The sequence below is a fragment of the Myotis brandtii genome, unplaced genomic scaffold (genome assembly GCF_000412655.1).
Source record: "Myotis brandtii unplaced genomic scaffold, ASM41265v1 scaffold53, whole genome shotgun sequence".
NCBI lineage: Eukaryota > Metazoa > Chordata > Mammalia > Chiroptera > Vespertilionidae > Myotis > Myotis brandtii.
In genome coordinates, this window is record NW_005369942.1 from 7,054,748 (window position 1) to 7,072,407 (window position 17,660).

Below are 17,660 nucleotides of genomic sequence, written 5' to 3' on the forward strand. Positions count from 1 at the left end.
AGTGGAATTGGGGAAAGGGGGGGGGGGGGGGATCCGTGAAAAGATACAGAGGAGGAAAGGAATGTGAAGTCCTCATCCCATCCTCCCAAACCAGGCCACATCTCCTCCTTCGCAGGTATCACCACAGAGACCACTGAGGTAGCTTGTGGCTGCAAAGGGTTGAGTCCCTGGACTGTCAGACATTAACCCTTTAGCTGCTGTATTGTTCAGAGGTCTGAGGGATCCCAGAGGGGCCAGGAAGTTTGGACAGTGGATGGGGCGGCAGGGGGTTGGGGGGCGCCGTAGTCTCAGGGAACCCTGGACTGGGCTTTTTTTCAACAGGTACAAAATGATTTTAATTTTTAAACAACTGGTACAGCCTCACTGCTATTAGCTTAAGATCAGCCTGCATCTAGGAAAATCGGGCAATACTGTCTATACCCCTGTACCTCCATAAGAATACTGACTCCTTTAAAGTTGAGGGTTTTTTATTAGTAGAGAACCCTTTCCACTAACCCTTGACATTTGAGAGCAAGTTCTTTCTCAGAACTTGGTTGGATAGGGTGAGCTGTAAATGAGCATTGAGGGGTGTTTTTTACTCTTTTTGTTTCCCTTAAAACCTTGCCTGTAATGATGTTGGGTAGCTCTGTTCTTCTCCTTAGCCATGAAATGAAAGCTGATTCAGGCCTTACATGTGGGGGGCTTTTAGTCAGAACAAGCAATAACTACAGTTATTTGCATTCTAAGCTTCCTCCGTGAAATTGAAAGAGATTTTGACTCAATCCTTAACCTAGTTTCTATGCAGCCTCCACCAAATACCTCAGACCCAGACACATACTATCACTCTCGGCTAAACAAATGAAATGGGTTTTCACCAGAAATGATCAGTCCTTCTCCCAGAGAGAATTTCTATGATTCCAGCACTAGGTGGGGTTTTTCCTCTTCACCGAATAGATTTATTTCTCACTTGACTGCCCTTTCCACATTGAATATGAGCTGCGTGTGGCTCTTTCCCACATGGCGTTCACTCAGGGTTTTCATTTTCCAGGATTGATTCCCTCTGGAAGGTGAAAGGTAGGGGGCTCTGAAATCATCTCTGAAATGACCTAAAATAGCTGCAGTGTACAAAACAGCTGATTGGATTATTTAGAAGAGTTGATGAATGCTTAGGAAAAAACTTCTGCACTGAATGCAATTACCAATGTTTCTCAAAGTGCACTTTGAGACCACCTACATCCCAACCACCTGCGTGCTGGTTAAACATGCAGTCTCAAGTCCCATCAAAGAAACAAACTTTTCATGGTAAGGTCCTGGAAATATGTACTTAAAAGGAAAAAAGCTTTGCCTTAGCTGGTTTGGCTCAGTGGATAGAGTGTCGGCCTATGGACTGAAGAGTCCTGGGTTCAATTCCAGTCAAGGGCACATGCCCGGGTTGCGGGCTCGATCCCCAGTAGGGGGCATACAGGAGGCAGCCGATCAGTGATTCTCTCTCATCATTGATGTTTCTATCTCTCTCTTCCTCTCCCTTCCTCTCTGAAATCAATAAAAAAAAAATATATAAAAAGTACATATATTTACTTTACAAAGTATAATGTACATACAGAAAAGCACACATACCATAAGTGGACACCTCGCTAAAGTTTCACAATGAAATCCATCTGTCAAACCAGCACTCAGATCAAGACCCGGAAAAACACCAATATCCCAGAGGCCTCTTTCTGCTCCCTTCCAGTCACAATCTATACCCACTTCCCAAGGTTAATCATGATCTTAACTTCTAATGCCAGAGATTACTTTCATCTGGGTGGGTTTGTGTTTTTTTTCCCCCTTTTGTACTGCCGATAAATGAAACCATGCAATCTGCATTATTTTGTGTCTGGTTTCTGTCATCAGTTATATTTGTGAGACTCACCCATATTATTGCATGTAGCTATGGACTGTTCATTCTGTTAGGCTGAATGGTATTCCATTGCGTAATTATACCAACATGTATTCATCCCTTCAATTTAAATAAAAATTATATGAAATACCTCTACATAACCACCAGAATGGCTAAACTTAAAATAGAATATACTAAGTGTTGGTGAGGATGTGGAACATTGGAGACTTCTACACACTGACAGAGGGACTATAAATTGGAACAACCACTTTGGAACACTTTTCATCAGTATCTACTATTGCTGAATATGTGGCTAATTGATGATGCAGAAGTTTGACTCCTATATGCCAACAGAAATACATACATATGTTCATCACAAAGACACGAACTAAAATGTTCACAGCTGTTCCTAATAGTAAAAAACTTGCTACTACCTAAAAGTCCATCAACAATTGAGCCTAAACTGCATTTTTAACAAGTTCACCACTTGATTCATATACACACAAAATTTTGAGAATCTTTGCATTCAATAGTCCAAAGATTTAATTTAAGAAGAAGCCTAAAAATTTCAGCAACTATCAAAACCCACAAGGTCAATATGTTTGAATTTTTCAAATAAAAATACTTTTTTTCATCATTAAACTTAACACTGGGCTTCAAGTAAGAGTTTACACTTAAGAACCATTTACATTTCCCCATTACTTTGAAAGCTGAGCGCTACAGAAAAGAGTTTCACAAAATGTGTTAAGATTTTAATTGTGTTCCCACAGTCATGGACTCAGGGCAGCTGCTGCTATTCCTCAGTTACACTCTCACTGTTGTGAATGAATATTTCATATACTGCTGTTTTCCCATGAAATTCCCTTTGATTAAATGAAAACTGGGACTTGTAAGTTCAAGAAATTACTGGGGGAAACAAAAAACACCAAAACACACACACACACACACACACACCTCAGTCTTAGGAACTTTGACAAGAAGCAATTGAGCAGAATCCTATTCTCAAGTCCAGGGTGAGAGTTTACTGTGTGCTGGTGGCAACTGACATTTGGAATAATTGCCTACATAAAGGACTGCCGTCAAAACGAGTGGCCTTAAATAACACACCTATAATTTAATTTTCAGTCCTAAGGAGGCACCCACGAAGCAAACCACCGCCATTCCTGTTCCTCTAGATATTCATAGACTAAAATGGTCTAAACCCCAAATGCAAACTAATGGTCTAAACCCCAAATGGAATCGCCAAATGTTTAGAACTGAAAAAGACCCTAAAGGACATCTACAAAAACAGGATGTCTACTCTTACTAGTACATGGATGTAATCAAGTAACCAAAATTATATGTGGCTCTGATTTGAAAATAATGCTCTCTAGCCAAATTCTTAGGTGCTCAATAAAGTGACCAAATTTAGACTCTATGTGCGATATCTCAGCAGTTACTGAAGAAAAAAAAAAACAACAACCACAAACTTAAGGAAAATTTAGCATCTACCTGGAATCCTGAATCTACCCTTCTAAAACAAGAGCCATCATAGATATCGTTCCTTTTATTATATTTATAATGGACTGTTCAGAGGTAACCTGCCCAGTTACAAGGTGAAATAGCCTACTTGTAGGCACCAATATCTCAAACCCAATGTTCAGAAGGGCACGGTGGTATGTAGTTAGGACAACACTTCTGGGGAAGCATGTCAGCCTCAGCAGGTGGAATGAAAGAGTGATAACCCTGGGCCTTGGGACACAGACACCTTATTATATGCAAGTGACTGTAATATGGCAAATATGGAGGAAGAACTCTGACTGTAGCAGCAGAAAGTTTAAAGGCTAAGAGGAGAGAGAGAAAAAAAATGTCAACTCTCCTTTCATTATTTTTTTTTTATTTTTTTTTTATTTTTTTATTCAAATATGGAAGAACTCTGACTGTAGCAGCAGAAAGTTTAAAGGCTAAGAGGAGAGAGAGAAAAAAAATGTCAACTCTCCTTTCATTATTATTTTTTAAGTCCATTGGTTATGTTTATATGCATGCATACAAGTCCTTCGGTTGATCTCTTACTCCCCTCCCTTCTGCCCCCCAACCCTCTCTGGCCTTCCCACTGCAGTTTGACAATCAGTTTGAGGCAGCTCTGCCTCTGTATCTATTATTGTTCAAAAGTTTGTAATGGTCTTTATTATCCATGAATGAGTGAGATCATGTGGTATTTTTCCTTCATTGACTGGCTTATTTCACTTAGCATAATGCTCTCCAGCTCCATCCATGCCGTTGCAAATTGTAAGAGTTCCTTCTTTTTTACAGCAGCATAGTATTCCATCGTGTAGATGTACCACAGTTTTCTAATCCATTCATCTACTGATGGGCACTTAGGCTGTTTCCAGATCTTAGCTATGGTGAATTGTGCTGCTATGAACATATGGGTGCATATATCCTTTCTGATTGGTGTTTCTGGTTTCTTGGGATATATTCCTAGAAGTGGGATCACAGGGTCAAATGGGAGTTCCATGTTTTGTTTTTTGAGGAAACTCCATACTGTCTTCCATAGTGGCTGCACCAGTCTGCATTCCCACCAGCAGTGCACAAGTGTTCCTTTTTCTCCACATCCTCTCCAGCACTTGTCGTTTGTTGATTTGTTGATGATAGCCATTCTGACAGGTGTGAGATGGTACCTCATTGTTGTTTTGATTTGCATCTCTCGGATGATTAGTGACTTTGAGCATGTTTTCATATGTCTCTTGGCTTTCTGAATGTCCTCTTTTGAAAGGTGTCTATTTAGATCCTTTGCCCATTTTTTGATTGGATTGTTTATCTTCTTTTTGTTAAGTTGTATGAGTTCCCTATAAATTTTGGAGATTAGGCCCTTATCAGATATGACGTTGGCAAATATGTTTTCCCACGCAGTGGGTTTTCTTGTTGTTTTGTTGATGGTTTCTTTTGCTGTGCAGAAGCTTTTTATTTTGATGTAGTCCCATTTGTTCATTTTCTCTTTAGTTTCAACTGCCCTAGGAGCTGTATCAGTGAAGAAATTGCTTTGGCATATGTCTGAGATTTTGTTGCCTTTGGATTCTTCTAGAATTTTTATGGTTTCCTGTCGTACATTTAAGTCCTTTATCCATTTTGAGTTTATTCTTGTGTATGGTGTAAGTTGGTGGTCTAGTTTCATTTTCTTGCATATATCTGTCCAATTTTCCCAACACCATTTATTGAAGAGACTATCTTGGCTCCATTGTATGTTCTTGCCTCCTTTGTCAAATATTAATTGAGCGTATTGGTTGGGGCTGATTTCTGGGCTCTCTATTCTATTCCATTGATCTATATGTCTGTTCTTGTGCCAGTACCAGGCAGTTTTGAGAACAGTGGCTTTGTAATACAGCTTGATATCTGGCATTGAGATCCCACCTACTTTGTTCTTTCTCAGGATCGCTGCAGCTATTCGGGGTCGTTTTTTGTTCCAGATGAATTTTTGGAGAGTTCGTTCTAGATCTGTGAGGTATGCCGTTGGTATTTTAATGGGAAGTGCGTTGAATTTATAGATTGCTTTGGGCAGTATGGACATTTTAATGATGTTGATTCTACCAATCCATGAACACGGTATGTTCTTCCATCTGTTTATGTCTTCCTCTATCTCTTTTTTCAATGTCCTGTAGTTTTCTGAGTAGAGGTCTTTTACCTCTTTAGTTAAGTTTATTCCTAGGTATCTTAATTTTTTTGGTGCGATGGTAAATGGGATTGTTTTTATAATCTCTCTTTCTGAAAGTTCACTATTGGTGTATAGAAATGCCTCAGATTTCTTGGGGTTAATTTTGTATCCTGCTACATTGCCAAATTCATGTATTAAGTCTAGTAGTTTTTTGATGGAGTCTCTAGGGTTTTGTATGTATAATATCATGTCGTCTGCAAATAAGGACAGTTTTACTTCCTCTTTTCCAATTTGGATGCCTTTTATTTCTTCTTCTTGTCTAATTGCAATGGCTAATACTTCCAGGACTATGTTGAAGAGGAGTGGTGAGAGTGGGCATCCCTGTCTTGTTCCTGTTTTTAGGGGAAATGGTGTTAGTTTTTGTCCATTGAGTATGATGTTGGCTGTGGGTTTGTCATATATGGCTTTTATTATGTTGAGGTATGATCCTTCTATTCCCACCTTGCTGAGAGTTTTTATCAAAAATGGGTGTTGGATTTTGTCAAATGCTTTTTCTGCATCAATTGATATGACTATGTGGTTTTTTTCCTTCAATTTGTTTATGTGATGTATCACGTTGATTCTCCTTTCATTATTAATCTTCAGAATCTCAAGAGAGATGACACATACTTAAAATATCAAGAGGCTTGGTCACTTACAAGAAGCAGCCCATCTGGGAATACATTTAATCCACCCTAAATTCCAGAACATCATTTCACTCAGCCTTTAAGACCACCCTTAACTTACATAGTTACAAAGAGAGAGTGGGAGTGGGGCAGGGGAGGTGACAATAGTTGTGCTGTACATGAAAAGGGTGTGCTGGCAAGTCTAGGCTTTGGAACGTCCTGTCTCTTGATCTGAGGACTCCACCACCCTGTCATTCACAGTCCCTAGAATGGTGCCAAACTCAAAGGGTATTGCCAAGTGAACGGCTGCTTTGTTTTGGTAGTTTTTTATAGAGAAAAGAAGTTGACTCTTTTTAGGACAATGAAATCATTCTAAATATGGTGAAAAAATGTTTTAGGTTGGAAACTAACTGGCAGTTAGCTGTTCTTTGAGATAAAAGCTTTGTTCTCATAATGTAGTTTACTTCTACTGCAAAGGAGTTTTCTAATTAAAAAGTATCTCTAGCCCTGGCCATTGTGGCTCAGATAGTTGGGTGTTCAATTCCTAAGCAGGGCACATGCCTGGGCTGAGGACTCAATCCCTGGTAGGGTGTCTGCAGGAGAAGCTGATCAATGTTCCGCTCTCACATTGATCTTTCTCTCTTTCTCTCCCTCTCCCTTTCTCTCTCTCTAACAAAATCAATAAAAGTATATATTTTAAATGGTCTATAATAGTGTTACTAGTGAACTCACTGTAATTTCAGGTTTAAAATACAGCTTTGCCCACAGACAGCAAAGACAAACCAAGGACAGCAGCCTTGGCCCACTGAGAACTCTGTCTCTGAGCAGCAGTTAGATGCCTGCACGCTTAGGTTGCTCCGAGTTCCTGAGCTCTAAGTACTTCTTAAGAACTTCTGTACTTCTTAAGAAGGGCTGAAGGGCTGCCAGCAGGTGAGAGCAGCAGTGGTGGCAAGCAAACTTGTTGCTCTACTGCTCTTACCCCATTCTTAAGGCCATCCTGTTACTACTTGGCTCAGGCTCTGCCTTGCCTGCGCCTTTATGGCTCAACCAAGTAATTCAGTTAAGGAACCCCTTACATTTCTGACAAATAGGGGAAACTCATGAACTGTATGGACTAATTCCCATCAAGGCCACCCTAGTGCAGAGCTGATTTCCATGTGTGTGTGTGTACTATCAGGAACAGGGCAAAGAGACACATGAGTTAGATACATGGGATATAAGCTCCATGAAAGCAAGTGTTTGTGTGCTTCATTCAGTTGCCCCTCCCCAGGGCCTAGACTAGGGCCTGGCATATAATGGGAGCTGGCTAAGTGTTTTGTGGGTGTGGTGCTGACAAGAGAAGACAAGAGCACAAATCAGAAACTAGCCAGGGCTCAGCAATGTGGGCCTGGTTATGAGCTAGAAGAGAAAGGTAGCCACACTTGGTAGAATTCAACACCCAATGCAGGCCTTTTAAAGAAGAGAATTTCTCCCTGGCTGGATGGCTTATTGGTTGGAGTGCCATAGGTTGCTGGTTCGATTCCCAATCAGGGCACATACCTAGGTCGGGGCATGCAGGAGGCAATTGATCGATATTTCTCTCTCTCTCCCTCTCCCTCTTCCTTCCTCTTTCTCTAAAAGTCAATTTTAAAAAATAAATAAAATTGTACAGTCTCATTGCATTTACTGCAATAAGGTTCAAAGGCATATCTGTAATTATGATTGGAAAACTAAAGCTTAAAGTTCTATAGAGAATTGATCTTAGTTTCCTACTTTGCCACTGGGAAACTAAGCAGACTGTAGATTATGTTTCATAACCCAAATCCCCCAGAGTCCTTACACAAAACCTAAGCCATATACATGACTCTATGGAATTTTGGGGTACAGCCAACCTTCAGAAAACAAGTCAAGGAATTTCCCATGATGCCAAGGACTCTAATCAGAGCTGGCAGCCTATGGGACACCATTTCCTCCTCTTACCCAGTTCAAATATAAACAAAAAACAAAAAGAAGGAATTCATTGATTAATTAATTAATTAGTTACTTTGCCCTTAGAGGTCAAAGACAAAAGCTTAGCTTTTTCCTAGAATAGTTCAATCTTCATTCCAGGACAAAGGAAGTATATGGTTCCTCTCACTTTATACCAGAAAAGAACTTATTTCCTGATCCTTCACTCTAAAATACTATAACATGAAACTGGCTTTAAAATCCTAAGTTTCACCTTGAATTAAGAATCAGTCTGTATATTCTGAGTGTCCTTCCTCATACCTCCCTTTTACTAGAAAGAAAAGGGAGGCAAGCTGTCTATTTTGTATAGCCTTACGAAATGTTATACTACCGCTGAAGAGTAAACACAAGCATCCTGTTTTCTCTCTCAAAGGGCTGCTTCTTTGAACTTGACCACTGAATTCATATATTATCAAGTTTTAGCAAGTCTACTTTGAAATCCCCCTGCTTTTCTCCACTCTCCTCTCCAAACATTGTACTCACTACAACTAGAATTATCTTACCAAAGAGCAAGCTCTTTCATGCCTCTGCGCCTATGCACACACTCGCAGCTCTCTTATCACACCTATTTGTTCCCTGTCTTCCCCGTTTACATCTTGCATCTTCATACCTTCATCTAGTATCACATCTAAAAGAAGAGGTCACAAGTAGAATATGTTAAAAATGCCTCCCAATTTAGGTCCTTGGTTAGGTTGATTGTATTAATGGCCCAGTACTGCACTTTTGCTATGTAACTTAGCAGTGCCCTCTCACTGGATGGAGCAGTCTATCCTACCCCTGACTCTGGGTTCAGACAGGTGACTTGCTGTGACCAATGGGATGTTAGCAAATATAATTCTAGGAGAGGATGCTGCCATTGCTCTGAGAACACACTCAGACCCAGCCAGCGTGGCTCGGTGGTTGAGCATCAACCTATGAACCAGGAGGTCACGGTTCGATTCCTGGTCAGGGTACATGCCTGGGTTGCTGGCTCAATCCCCAGTGTGTGGTGTGCCAGAGGCAGCTGATCAATGAGTCTCTCTCATCATTGATGTTTTTCTCTCTCTCTCCCTCTCCCTTCCTCTCTGAAATCAATACAAATATATCTTTTAAAAAAGAACACACTCAGGCTGACCTGCTGGCTAGTCATATAGCAGGGCAAGCTGCCATGGCACCCAGCCAAGACTATCCTAGAGCAGCCCACAATCCCCGGCGTGTGAATGGGCCCACCATAAATCAGCAGAGCTGCTGAGCCAACTCAAAGCTGACGGTAGATTCATGAGCAAGTGCAGCCCAGAGCAGCCAAACCCAACCCAAAGCAGATTCAAAAGCTAAATCAGGAGTCAGCCAACTATGGCCTCTGGACATAAAACCACCTGTTTTTGTACATCCCTTGGGGAGTGGGGGGGGGGGGAAATCACAAGCCATTGATTTTATGATTGAAAAAAATCAAAAGAATATTTCATTTCACCCTGGCTGGGTGGCTCAGTTAGTTGGAGCATCATCCAGGTTTCAGGTTCAATCCCTTGTCAGGGCACATACAAAAATAAACCAATGAATGCATAAATAAGTATAACAACAAAAATCAATGTTTCTCTCTCTCCCTTCCTCTCTCTCTCTCTCAAATCAATAAATAAATTTTTAAAATTGTGATCTTACAGTTAAAAAAAGAATATTTCATTTCACATATAACAAAGCCATATCTCATTACACAAGGAATATTTCATAACATGAAAATTATATGAAATTCAAATTTCAGTGTCCATAAGTAAAGTTTTATGGGAACACAGGCATGACCCTTCATTTATATATTACCTATGGCTGCTTTTCAACTCCAAGGGCAGAGCTGAGTACTTGTGACAGAGACAATATGGACTGAGAATCCTAAAATATTTACTGTCTGGCCCTTTAAAGGAAAAGACTGCCAGCCCCTGAACTAAATAAATGTTTATTGCAGTGTACCCCAGGGGCTCAATGGTGTTTTGTTACACAGCATCACTGTAACAAAAAATCCCTGACACATCTTGTCCTCTGAAAGCTAGTTCCTTCCTCTCTATTTCCCAGCAGACAGTACTGGTGGAGCAGCAGGGGCTGGGGGCTGAACAACACCAGCCCCTCCTCCTCACCAGCATGGACTCCACAACTAGGGGCCACACAATGAATGCCAGCACATCAAAGATTGTCACACTCTTCAGTGGTTCACAATCCAGGGAGCAGACAGCATTAACCTCTCCGCCACAGTGACTACTGAGGATCCAAAAAGAACCTTGTCCTGCCACAGCACCACAAAACCCATGAGCTAGGAATACCATCCATTGCCAGATGCACACCCAGAGGTCAACTTGCCTAGGAGCAGAGGGAGGAAGGGAGGAGAAACCTGGGAGATGAAAGGAAACTGAGCATTTACCTAGATTATAATCTTGGACTAAGTTTACCAAAATGGACTAAATTTTGCAATCCAGTTGGTGAAAAGTTGGGTGGAACATTATTTCAATTAATAAAGGAAAAGCTTAACGTTGTATTTTCTTATTACCTCTGAGTGTAATGTTTTTATAAAGCTGATACGAGTTTTGGGGAAATAAATCAATAGATAAATGAATGAATGATGAGAAACTCCTCCATAACATTACCATGTGCTCTTCCCACCACCTCTGGCATTTCTATCCAGTCAAGTATTTGTCTGGAAATAACTCTTTCTTCCTCTTGAACTGCCTTCCAACTTCAAGGAGCAAGCAGCAACTTCTAAGTCCTCCACATTCAGAAATACCTAGCACCCTCTCTTCCTCCATCCCTTGGCTTAGGAATCTAATAGGTGGTTTGTCAAAGCCTTAGTTAAATTTACACAAAACAGACTGGCATGCCTCAGGTTAGAGGAACTTGGACCTTTCAGTAGACTTTAGCCTTAAACCTGTTCAGAATATGTTCTGAGATTATAATGAGGCAATGTTTTCCCCAAGAGGAGAAAGTCAGAGTCCCACATCTGGAGTTTGACCTTTGTACATGTTGTCATTTCACCCACCACAGGAAACCTTTCTGGCCTGGGCTGAAATGTGTAACTTCTCAACAGTGTAGCTGGTAGCAATTCCACCCAGCTGTGTGGAACGGGAAGTGACAGGGCAATTAATATTCTGTTAAAACTTCAGGGGGCTACACTGAAACTGGCCAGGTTTCGGGGCTGACTCATCATGTTAAAACCAAACATGGTATTGACTATTCACTTCTGCTGACTCACTTGTCAGTCCTAAGAAATATGTACGGAGCTGAGCTGGAAGGTCCCGCATCGGCCATGGACGCTGTTCAAATGTGTATAAAGGATTGTTTTATGGAGGGAGATGAACAGTTTCTTTTCTGCATTGTTTTGTAAAAAAAAAAAAACAACCAAAAAAAAAAACACAACACCTGGATAGCAGCGCAGCTGACATTAGAGAAGAACCATAGCGTTTCCCAGCTAGAAGGGAGGCTTAGAACACAAGCTGAAAGTACTTTCCTAAGAGAGGTGGGAGAGTATTTAGCACAGTGCATAAGAGCTTTGAGTCAGGCATCCTGAATTCATGTCCCATCTCTGCCACTCACAGTGGAATTATAAGAGGCTACTGTAGCTATTAAGTAACTTTAAGCAAATTGCTCAGACTCTCTGAGCTTCGATTTCATTATCTGTAAAATGAGGAATAATTATAGTACCCACCTCATTGGGCTATTGTGAAGATAAAGTATAAAAAGAATACAGTGCTTGGCACAAAGTGCTCAAAAAATAGCTATTATTAAGGTTGATGAGGCAATCCATGGAAACCTCTTTCTTGGAAACAGGATAGATCCCTCATGTGGGAATTAGATCAGTAAAGGGTAGAGGAATATCATCATAAACTGGGTATTGATGCAAGGGCAGAGGAGGAATAGTTACACAGGGACCATACCTTGGAGGCCCTCAGTAGGGAATGAACCACCTTTCTGTCCTAAGTCTGCTAAAGATAGTGATTCATTGTGATTCATTAAGAAAAAAAAGAAGAAAAAAAAAACTTCCCTGATTATAAGTCTTTGAAGGCTCTGCTCAGATTTTCCTTTAAGGGACTTGTTTAAGTGCACACACAAGGCAGCACAGACCAAAGGCCTGGCCCGTAATGGCATACAGAAACTGATACTTACTTACACGATACTGTTAAGTGCACTCTTTTTAAACCACTAATTCTTATTCCACAGAAAGTGGTCTTTATGTCAAAGTCCTTAAGAGTTCCAACAGCTTGTATAACGGGCAAACCTCATGGTTAGTTAGCAGCTTTCAGGGGTTGGATTCCCGGTGATAAACAAAAGAATTCCGAAGGCCACAATCCATAAACTCTCCATAGAAACATATGGAACTACTTAAGAAGGTTGGCTCAGGGCTGTTATTTTGAAAACAAGTATCCTCAGCCAGAATCTCCACTGAGTGCTATTTATTGAATGGCTGGAGAAGGGCAAGACCCCATGGGCCCTGTAGGGCTGCTCTCCAGCAACCTCAAACATTGTGCAGATAGCGCTCTAAGCCTCCCAATACCTGGGGAAAGGAAATAAGAAGTCTGTACATTTGTATCCTTTCCACCAAAGGCACTGAGGACATTCATCCAGGAGCCTGCACGTCTTAAGTATCCCTTTACAAATCTCTGATTGCAAGATCTTATGGCTCTAATGCTCTCATTTCTTACTCTCAGAGCTTTTTTATTATAATCTCCATCGAGATTCAACTGGCCACTCTGTCCTTTGTACATCAACAATAATCCATTCAAACTTCTATTATACAATAGATTATTCCAAAGCCATTCTCCCACCCATGAGCTGTAAGCCCCTGAAGGACAGCAACTTTTATCTGCTTCTCTTCCATATCTCCAGGGTTTGCTAAGTAGATGCTAAACTATTTGCTATGTTATATTAGTCAAATGGAGTCTAATTAAAATTATACATTACTGAATGAATTCATTGGGCCCTGGCCATGCTGACCTTTTGAGTCAGTGGTAGAGCCATGAGTAGAACTCAAAGCTCCAATACTCACTGTGATGACCTACTTCATAAGGATTTCCAGAAAACCCATGATGTAATTGCTCTTGCTATCAATGGCAGATTATGTGGCCAACAAGATGCAGATATAGGATAGCTTTGGGGTCCACTGGTTGCCATACTCCAAAATATGGACATACCAATCTTTCTGACTTGTGCTATTTGAGTAATTTGTCTTGGTCACTGAACAACACAGATTGTCTTTCTCTTTTTAAAACTAATAATGTGGGGGTTTTCTCATCATTAAAATATTACTCACGATTTTCTGTTTTAGCAAAATGTTTTAGCAAAAAGCTCACCATAAAAATCTAGAAATGCTGGATAAAATATAAATTTTAACATGTTCCTATTCCTAGCTAAGCTCTGAAGAAAGAGAAATCCCCAGGCTCCAGAAACAGAAAGGTAATTGAAAACAGAACTAAGTTTCAAAGTGCCAGCTCCTGATAGAGCTGAATTATAGTGATGGAGGGTTATTATTGATCGTTCATTTGAGGGCTTGGAATTTCATGCTCATGTGGAAACAAAAGGTGGGCATTAGGCCCAAGTGAGCAAGGAATTGGAACTAGAACACTGCATAAAAACTACAATCCTTAAAGGCCTGTACCCTATGTGAAAAGGTAGTCTAGATAAAAAAAATTCATCCATTCGCATAGGTAGATATCAGGAAAATTAAAAATGAAAATGGATGGGTTAAACTAATTAGCTATAGCAAGAGAATTCATAAACTGGAAAACAGATTTAAGAAAATTATCTAGAAGACACAAAGACAAGACATAAAGATCTGGAAATATGAGAGATTAAGAGACATGGAAGACGGAATGAGGGGGTCCAACATATATTTGATTCCATAAGAGAAAATGGGACAGAGGCAATCTTTGAAAAGATAATGGTTTAAATGTTTCCACAAATGACTAAAAGACTTGAATCCTGAAGTCAAAATATCATAATGAGTTATGAGAAAGGTAAATTAAACTAAACACAAATCTAGCCATAACAAAATAAAACGTCAGAAATTCAAAGACAAAGAAAAGATCTCAAAGTGCTATACAAAAATAATCATGAACCTAGAATTCAATACCCAGCTAAACTCTCATTCAAAAGTGAAGGTAAAATAAATACATTTTAAAAGTATTAAATAAGTTTATTGTTCACAATATATAAGCTGAAACAGGGGTGATCAAATAAACAAAAAATTAGAATTTAGAAAATTTGAGTGACACAATTAATAAGCTTGATTTAATTCAGAACTGCTAACAGATGTGCCATATACCCCAGAATGCCAAAAATCAGTTACAGATATTGATCCCCTGACCCTCAAAGCAGACTGGCTGGGCCTGGCTGGAGCCCAGGCTATGAGAAGCCACATCAAAGGCTCCTTGGAGTGGGGCTGGAGTAATTTGACAGGGAGCTCCACAGTCCCTGGAGAAGCCTAGTGCAATGAATACTCGCTGCTCTGTCACATGCACTTTGCATGGCCAAGATGTTCTCCTACTTGAAGATGTACTTCAGCAGGTACAGCAGGGCAAACTCCAGGAACCAGAGGCCAGTGGAATTTCAGGGGACTGGTGATCCAGGTGACAAGGAGGAAAGAACTGTTGCCATGGGGTGGGAAGATGGGGGGATGTGATTCTTAGTAGGTACTAATCCAGTCAGTGGACCTCAAAATACCTTTCTTCACATATATTAAATACTATTTTAGTTATCCATTACTTTGTCATAAGTAACCTCAAAACATAATGGCTTAAAACAACACTATTTCATTAGATCTCATTCTCTTCTGGGTTAGGACATTGTGTAGGGCTTTGCTGGGTGGTTCTTTTGCTCCATGTGAAGTAGATTGAGGTTACTTTGTGGTATTCAGCTGATGGCTAGGCTGGGCTGAGCTTCAAGGTCCAAGTCAGCTTTTCTCACACCTGTTACCTTGATAGGATGTCTGGACAGCTGGACTAACCAGGGCACCCTATCTCTCCGTATAGTGTCAGGTCATCCCTGCATGATCTCTCCAGGAAGGTCATCAGATTTCTTATATAACAGCTCAGATACCAAGAGGTCAAAGCAGAAGCTTCCAAGTCCTTCTAAAGAACAGGCTGGAAATGGTACAGCATCACTCTTCCCTAGTCAATTGGACAAAGAAGTCAGAGGCCAGCCCAAAATCAATGAAAAAGAAAATAGACCTTTCCCCTCAATGGGAAGCATGTGAAAGAATTTGCAGCTATCTTTAATCTACCACTGATGCATTTGTCTGTTTGTGACTAATGTGCACGTGAGTGGTCTCCAAGCTAGAGGTGATTAACTGCTCTAGTAGTACATTTGCATAGTAAAACTTCTCTAGAATTTTTAGCCACTCACTATGTGAAACTTTGCTTGAATCTGAAATCTATTTGCCCTATGTAAAAGTGAGGGTTCGATCCAGAAGCAGAATCACTAGGAGGATAGATAGATGATAGATAGATAGATAGATAGATAGATAGATAGATAGACAGACAGACAGACTGATAATAGGGATTTGACCTTAAGCAGTTGTGAGGACTGGTTAACCAGTCTCTGGAAAGCTGTTATTTTTGTGTCTAATGGTGGATTTGAAGCCCCCAGGGTAGGCAAGATGGGTGCAAATGAGGGAGAGCAAAATCAAGCTGGAACCCTCCAGCATGAGCTGGAGCCCAAAAGGATGGCCTGGAATTAAGGTCAGTTCTTACTGTTTGCAACCTTGATGAAGTGATAGTCCTGCAGGTGATGCTGATGCTCTTTGCCACAGAGCAAGCTAGACACTTGGTTCAGGAAATGGAGAAGCTGAAGGAAGACCTAGGGAAAGGTGGAGTAGTTTCAAATGAGCGAAGCCAGTAGATAAAGCAACATGTGTGATCTAGAAAAACAGCACCTGTCCCAACCTTTCCAGATACAAAATAAAATTGCTTCTGCTTTACTTTTACTCTCCATATCTCATGTAAAATGCCTACTGTAGGCCATGCTAACCAAAAACCCACAGGGAAGAGAATTCTGGAAAACGTAGTCCATTTAGTCCACTTAACACATTACTCCATGCCATTTCACAAGAAATTTCAACATTACATTTTTCAATGAAATAAAGAGCTTTGGATGGCTTCAAAATAATTTCAACTAAGTTGTTTCTTAAATGTTTTAAATAATTTTTGTCATTTATTTGGGCAAAGTTTATCATCATTGTTATTGGTTTTTTACTACCAAGAATTTGAAGAGATTAGAAGAGATCGTTACCAAAAAGTTTTGAACAGGAATGATAGTCACTTCTAACATAAAACCTGATAGAAAGAGGTTATTTTTATGGAAGCTAACTCAAGTTTCTCATAAAACATTTTGAAAATATTTCCTTATCTAGGTTTATAAAAATTTAATAGTTAATGTTTTATCTAATATTTTATATTTTTCTTACAATTATATAAAACAAAGAATGTGTAATAAATATTTTTACTAAACCTATAAAACATTTCTAATCACCCTAGCTGGTTTGGCTCAGTGGATAGAGCGTCGGCCTGTGGACTGAAAGGTCCCAGGTTCGATTCCAGCCAAGGGCACATGCCAGGGTTGCGGGCTCCATCCCCAGTAGGCGGCATGCAAGAGGCAGCCAAACAATGATTCTCTCATCATTGATGTTTCCAGCTCTCTCTCCCTCTCCCTTCCTCTCTGAAATCAATAAAAATATATTTTTAAAAAATTTCTAATCAATTCCAGCTTATGCTACTGTGTTGTACAAATATTACAATTTTCTATATGTGCCACAGCATGAAAAGAATTAGAATCATTGATAAAAACTAACATATATACATCTCTGTATCTAACAAAAAAAAATTAATTTTGTTCAAATGCATATTGTATATTTGCAGAAACTGACCACATTTTAGGGTACAAAGCATATCTCAACATATAGCAATATCATATGTACCTAGCTCTTTGATAAAAATGCAATTAAATTATCAATCAATTATATAAATCAAAGACAAAAATAAATCCACATGTTTGGAGATTTTAAAATATACTTATTCTCAAGGTAAGATCTTAACCAACTTCTAGTTTCAACCTACCATCCAGAAGAAAGAGTCTAAATACATTTATGACAGGAAGTTTTAAAAAATGCCTGTAAGTGAATCATGGATCAAAGAAGAAATAAATAACAATGGGAATTAGAAAATACTTAGTCTGAGTTACAATTAAAACTCTATAAAAACGTATGAGGTAAGGTGCAGCTAAAGCTACACTTAGAGGAAAATATATTGCCTTAAAATACAATCTACACTAATAAAAGAGAAACATGGTAATTAGCGTACGACCGCTACCCTTTTCATTGGCTAATTAGCGAGATATGCAAATTAATCACCAGCCAAGATGGCGGTTAACTGCCAAAAAAGATGGCGGTTAATTTGCATATGTAGGCACAATGCAGGGAGGCAAAAGGGAAAGCTCGGAAGAAACCCCCTGGCACTGACAGTGATCGGAAACCCAGGGGGGAGCTAAGAGCCGGGGGGCAGGGCAAAGGCGG

At 39.9% G+C, this 17,660-nt stretch overlaps 1 long non-coding RNA gene across 1 annotated transcript in view; it reads right to left on the reverse strand.

The window, feature by feature from the left end:
• The window catches only part of LOC106728077, a 124,352-nt gene that overhangs the window by 79,412 nt on the left and 27,280 nt on the right, over positions 1-17,660 (reverse strand). The gene's annotated exons all lie outside the window — the stretch shown is intronic.